Source organism: Aquarana catesbeiana, linkage group LG03, assembly GCF_042186555.1.
Source record: "Aquarana catesbeiana isolate 2022-GZ linkage group LG03, ASM4218655v1, whole genome shotgun sequence".
Lineage (NCBI taxonomy): Eukaryota > Metazoa > Chordata > Amphibia > Anura > Ranidae > Aquarana > Aquarana catesbeiana.
The window spans coordinates 501787776-501794796 of record NC_133326.1 but is presented as its reverse complement, the minus strand read 5'-3'; the positions used below and the strand labels follow the sequence as shown (position 1 = coordinate 501794796).

At 35.5% G+C, this 7021-nt stretch overlaps 1 long non-coding RNA gene across 1 annotated transcript; it reads right to left on the bottom strand.

Annotated features, from left to right (window-relative positions):
• Positions 1–264: 264 nt before the first annotated feature.
• Positions 265–4997, bottom strand: LOC141134604 (uncharacterized). The gene is made up of 2 exons (XR_012243232.1): positions 4403–4997; positions 265–537 (listed from the first exon to the last, which is right to left on the bottom strand). It is a non-coding gene; the product is annotated as an uncharacterized lncRNA (long non-coding RNA).
• Between the last annotated feature and the right edge of the window lie 2024 nt (positions 4998–7021).

Here is a 7021-nt window from a genome sequence, read left to right as displayed (position 1 = left end):
AATAATGTTTTAGCTCTTTGGAAATATACTTTACACTCTAAAACTTGTCATAACTTTCCATTCCGTTCTATTAAGAGTGATATGTTTCTTAAGTTATGAACAAAAGATGTTCTATAAACTAGAATGAGTGTGCAGTTGTTACCTAAAAATATTCAATATATGAATAAGGAAAAATAAATAAAAATAATAATGATAATCCTAACTTAGTATGAACATTAATATCAGAATAATCGAATTATCAAAAAATGTATATGTGGACAAATGTTTGAGTCCCAAATTGTTTATCTATAGTAGATAAAGTTTCTTCTGATTAATTTTTTCTTCATGAAATGTCTTTAAAGTTTCTTCTTCAAGTTCTGTTAGATTAGAAAAATCTTGTTGAATAAGATAAAACAGTCATAAATCTGAAGTATAAATCTTTTGTCCAATATTCTTCCCTAGAGGATTCCTTCTTTAACTTTGAATTTTCCTGATATTCTCTTTGCTCTTCATATGAGCTTGTTATCTTCCATATTTATGTGATTTTAGATGCCATTTCTGTAAAAGAAATGCAGTATCATTAATCAGGCATAAAATATTTTCATTAAATTCTTGTAACTTTTTTCCAACAAATGTTAAAACATTATGAGACAATAACTTTGTGAATTTGTTAAACTATATGTAAAATAACACTATCTTATATTTTCCTTCAAAGAGAACTTCTGTATGACAATGTACTGTCCTTATCCTGTCTAAGATGGCCTAAACTATAAATCATATGTACTGTGAAGTTTAGGTATGACAGGACGCAACACCTCCTTTGGTCATGATACAAATCTCTGTTTTCACAAACAAAAGAAAAGTTTTGTACCACCCAGAGATGACAATGGACTATGTCTCTGTTCTCATCTCTAAAAGATTAGAAATGTGCGTAACTGTATTCTGTGTTGAAGCTCTTACTCTAGTGTTAGACTGTTCTGCAGTAACAAATACTGGTTCAATGTCCTCCTCTGTTCTTATGCTGGAAACCTGAGATAAAGACTTCTCAGATACAGTTGTATAAACATGTACTGGTGTACATTCCTGAAGATGTCTTCCTTTTACATCTATCTGAATGTGTTTGGATGATAAAGCTCTGAACCATAAAGGATATGTTTTACGACATTCTTTAAAATTATCTTCCTCAAAAATACCTTTTATTGAGCAGTCAGGTGTCTGTACAATGATTTTGTTTGATTTCACTATGCTCTCTGTAGCTTTAATTGCATAATAAACACTTAACAATTGCTTTACACCTGACTCAAAAGTTTTTTTCCAAAAATGATAAAACTCTGGAGAAATAGGCAATTATTTTCTCCTTACCTTCTTGTAATTGAGACAACGTTACTGAGATGGCATTCTCAGATACATGAGTTTTCAAAACAAAAGATGCTTCAGAACAAGCCTCTATTGTACTTAATGCTGGAGCATTCTGCAAATCTTTTTTCAACATTTCAAAAGCATTTTTCTCATTTGGACCCCATTGGTCAACTATATTACCTTTATTTCTCAAAAGATTATATAGTGGATGAACTTTTTCTGCGAAACAGTGTACAAACTCTTTGCAATGATTTATTTTATGTAAAAATTGACGCAATGCCTTATGAGTTGTTGGAGTTGGGATTGCAGTGATATCTCTAACTGTTTCTTGCAACAATTGTCTCTTTCCTTGACTAATTTGCATATGAAGGTATTTCACTTGACTTTTCATCAGCTGGACTTTTGTCGTGTTTAATTTTAAACCTTCAGCCTGTAACATCATAAACAACTCAGACAAAAGAGCAATATGTTCATCGATATTCTGAGTACTCAGCAGGATCGTATCCACATGCTGACAAATACAGTCTGGCCTGGAAAATTTTGAAAGTATTTTTGCTATAGTTTCATGAACTATACCATCACCAATACCTAGGCCAGGTATTAATCGAGTGAACGTATAAGTCTCTTTTCTGAATGTGAATGCGAGTTTGTACTGGCTGCTAGTAGTTAAAGGAAGGGAAAAATGACTATTCATAATTTTTAATACAGAGAACACTTTGTCCTCAGCATTCAAATTTAACTTTAAGTTAGATTTATCAGGAAGAACTGGGTTATTTGTGATATGTTTATTCAATGTCCTTAAGTCAACTGATAAAGAATATGAATTATCAGTATTTTTGATAGGCCAAATACAGTTATTTACCACTGATTTAGCTTTCTTTACAATTCCAAGTTGTACAAACTCTTGAATAATGGCAGAAAGTGGACCAATTGATTCTAGTGGTAACTCATACTGATTAATTGGTTCTGGATCTTTTCCCTCAATATTCAATTCAGTATTTTTCAAAGTTCCAATGTCATTTTTGAACTTTGACCACAAACTTGGAAAACGTTGTACCACTTCCTTTAAAGCACAATTACTATCAACATCAGGCCACTTTTGTTCTCTAGACATATTGGTAATGGATCCCACATTACTGTATACAGAGGGATCAATAAGCACTGATTTGGGCCTAGATGGATCTTTCCAAATACTTTTATTACCCAAATCGATCACCCATTTTTGTTCATTGATTACATCAATGCCGAGTATATTCTCTGCTTTGTGACATACCCAAATGTTAATGTTAGTTTTCACTAATCCAGGTACTTCAAATGTTACATTAGATACCTGTCTAGCAGTGGAATTACCTGTATTATTAAAACCCACTATATTACACATAGGAGAATTTGGTTTCACAGGTATGTTTTCTTTGGTAAGGCTAATCTCAGATCCACTGTCAATGAGACAATTAATGTTTTTACCATTCAGCAAACATTGTATATATGGCCTACCATTCTCGTCCAAAATAATTGGTGCTACATATTGTAATGGCAGAGAAATTGAATCCCGATGTGATTCTATTTTTGGCAATGGAAATAAACCCTCTCTTTCAGTGACAGTGTTGTCTGAACTGCTGATAACAGTCAAATTACTGATCTGTTTGACTTCAGTGGCATAAGGCAATTCAGTCAAAATTTTATCTTGACATGAAAAAACAGGTTGTACAAAAGCTGATTTTTCATTCTCCATATCTTTAGTTTGTATTTGTGAGTCTCTCTTAAATTTACAGCAATGTTTTCTCATATGGCCAGATCTATAACAGTAAAGACACGTGATAGGCTCTCCTTGACTCACTTGTCTGCAGCTGTCCTTGTCATTCCTGCCAAGACCTGTCGTTTCTGACATGTCTGCAGCCTGACTATTTTTGTCACATTGAATTATAGCTATCTCATGTGTGAGATTGCTTTGATTCAATTGTCTCCTAATTTTATCAATGAAGCTTACTATATCATTTAAATTTTGACGTTCCTGTGCTATGGCTACTGAAGTTGGGTCAAGGTATTTAAATTTTTTTATGAAAGCTATTTTTAAACCTGGGTCATTGTCATCATCTACTCCAAATATCATTTCATAAACCTTGCAAAATTTAATTTTAAAGTCAATTGGATTTTCTTCTACAGTAGTCTGTAAAAGATCTAACATTTCTATGGTCGGTATTTGCTCACCGGTCATACATAGCAATAATTGTCGCAGTCTATCTGTCGCGTCATTTTGTTTTTCCTGACCTTCGTCATCAATAACAGGTGTGTTAATTCGTTTAGCGAAATTAACAGGAACCCACAACTGAAATATGTAATTGCGTTGATCATTTGACAGATTAAAACGATCCGCAAACATTTCAAATAAATCCCAATTGGAAAATACAGTTGCCTCAGTGTCATAAATAGGAAAGTCTTTTAAAACTTTCATAAGTTGGTCATGTATTTGCAACTTTAGTTTTGCAGTTCTACATAATAAGTTTTTATGTTTCATTTCTTTTTCATCAGTAGCATCAACATTCTCCATATCCGAACTTTCCGGAATATAAGAGGATTGTTGCTTACATTTAGATTCAGTCTTTTTGTCATCTGTAGTTATTACAGCAATCTGTGTCAATCTACTGTCATTCTGAAGCTTTTCCAAAAGATTTGTTTTGGAGTCAATTTGTTCCTCAAGATTCTCTATATAATTACAAAAATCTCACAGTTTGGACAATTAAGAGAATCTTGAGACAAATTTTCATGTTTCCCTGTGTTCTGTACATTGTTAGTTTCTGTCTGCTTTAGTGTACACACATTTTTGGCAGGTAAAATATTAATAATCATCTTGTTAAATATTCTCACTAGTTTCAATACATTATTTATTTTCTTACGTAATTTATGTACAGTGAACCTGGATTTATCAATCTGTGTATTGGCATTTAAGCATTCATTGTACATATATCTCCACAAGTGACTGTCATTTGGATATAAAGACACATCTTTAAACTCTAGCTTGCTGTCTCTCGCTATTTCATCAATAAATTCCATAACTTTTACTCACCGTATTTAGAAGAATTTCTCGTCTTCAACCGTCTGTTACTGGACTGTTGTCCACATCTGACGTAACACAAACGCCTCTTGGTTGATAGGTTCTGAACCGTCTTTTTTCTCGAGACTTGAATATTCGCAAAACTGCGCTAATCTCTCCCCCCTCAGCAAGGATCGAGATTTCCGTAAAAATTGAGAAATGACGGAACTGTCTGGCTCGCCAAAATGAAGAATATTATTAATATCTAAATATTCTTGTATCTCAGAGGCGCTTCAGGATGAATAGCATTGATAGCCAAACTGACTTAAAACAAAGTGTGAGTTTATTGTCACACAATTGGCATCATAAATACAATGTAAAAAATATAATAGTTCAGTTCAGTGTGGGTAAAAATATATGAAATAGAATAAAAAGTTATAAAGCTGTAGTAAGCTTATGAAAGCATGTGTGCTTCATGGCTGCTGTGCTGTCTTGTGTATCGTCCAAGAAGAAACAGGAAATGACGTTCTCAGTCTTCTGGCAGTATTGACAGCTGTCCCAACTTATCAAAGTGTCTTGTGAACATGTCAGTATCATCTATCGTAGTGACTATGTGTCTGTGTGTGTCTGTCTGTGTGTCTGTGTGTCCTTCAATATGGAAGCTTTGGCTTTATATGTTACATGTGAACGTGTGAACGTCATAACCTCACACCAACTTAGAACCTTGTATGGCACATATTCATATCTGCTAACTTTAGCAATATGCTATACAAGATAAGATTCTAACTCAGAGTCATATATAGCATAGGATTGACAAGCCCACATGTAACACTCCATACTTGAAGTAATGTACTGATCATGTAATGTCATATAACCAAACATCTATATAATATGAACACATATTATCAACTTTACATTAAGTAACTATATACTAGTACTTATTAATATGACTGGAACTTCAAACTAACTTAACTTAACAGTATATAATCCACAATGTATATTCCTTTAGCTACGTGGACACGTGTCTATTTTTGTCTTCTCATGACATTCTATACCAAGATACCTTAAATGTCATACTCAAATTGGCTACACCAGAAAAATCCAGCAATGCTCAGTTTTAGAAGAAGAATCATGTCAAATCTATTGATCAAGGTCATTCACACATACTCTATTTATCATGATTAATCATAAAACCAAATATGTTTTGCAAGCTTGCCATGAATATAATATTACACCTATAAGTGCCGAATTATGAATTTGGAATAATATTCTAACAGCCCCACAACCAGGTACCCAACAGACTCATTCACTTTTTTTCCAAAGACCAGTTGCGGGGATGTTGTTTTTATTTTTCGAGAATTTGGATAGGGATGAGGGAAGTGGTGGGATACTCCAAGAATACGAACTATGTACAACTGAGGACTTAATCTTCCTTTTAGCTTAAGTACTAGAAGAAGAGTCGGTAGAGAAAAGTCCCTTTAAGTAGTAAAGTAACTGGACAAAGCTCTTCAAAACACCAGCTGGTGTCCTCTTTAATAGACCCATAGCTGACTATAAAAAGGCACCAGAGGGGTATCTGGAAGACAAGGCCCCCAATATCCAACAATGTCTGTACTCACAAGGCCCAAGGACACATGGATGCCTCCTTACAATATTCCAAGCGATGCCCTCCAAGAGGTACCATACCAGACAAATCTGTGGCAGATAGCTCCCTTCAGTCAGCTTCTTCTAAGCAGCCTGGTCTCTGTAGACCTCCCTCAGGTCATCCACCTGAGGCCTCCATATGGCAGCCTGTGCCTGAGAGGGCAGCATGCCCCCCTCAGGCTGGACTCCTCCACCCTTGGACAAGACCCCCAGCTCTGTGTGCTCTAAGAATATATACAGTTTCCCAGCCTGCCTTCAGAGCCTGCCTCTCTGGGATAGACCAGGGCTGTATCAATAGTCATGCTGCTATCAGCATAGATCCACACCTATCATCCAGAAACTTCTCAAGTTGCCAGGATACAGAGAGAGCTATCCAGCAGGCTATCAGCAGCGGAGATTACAGATCAGACCTGACTAAACAATTGCAGCTCACTAGGTACAGTGAGCCAAACTATGTTTTTACCTCAACAGAAATCACAGCCACACTGACTACAGTGTGGCAACTGAATGTACCTGTCAAAAACAACATTAACCCTTATCTAACTGTAGTGATATCCCTGAAGGAGCTGCTTTTGTTTGTTCAGTCTGTTACACTGCCTCTCAACCCTATTAACAGCCTCAGCCCCCTCTGGCACACCTGGCAATAGTGTAAATGCAATAACCAATGAGAAACACACACGTTATAATAAAACTCAGAAATTGTCTTTACTGCAATATTTCTGTGAAAGAATCACAGACAGTAACAGTATATATTCAAGTAATCAACTAGAGAGCAATAACTGAGATTTAAGAGCAATATAGCTCTCAATCCTATATTCAAGCTACTTTCAGGGGTTTCCAAACCTGAGAATGTCCCCAAGAGCAGAGGCACACTTAAATGGTAAATAAAGCACAATATGAAACTTTAAATCAGATTGGCTACCTTTACTCAGGTTGGCTCTATGAGTCCAGGCAGGAGGGGAGCAGAAGAATGACCCTCTTTGTGTCAGGCCTCTCTCTCCTGTCCCC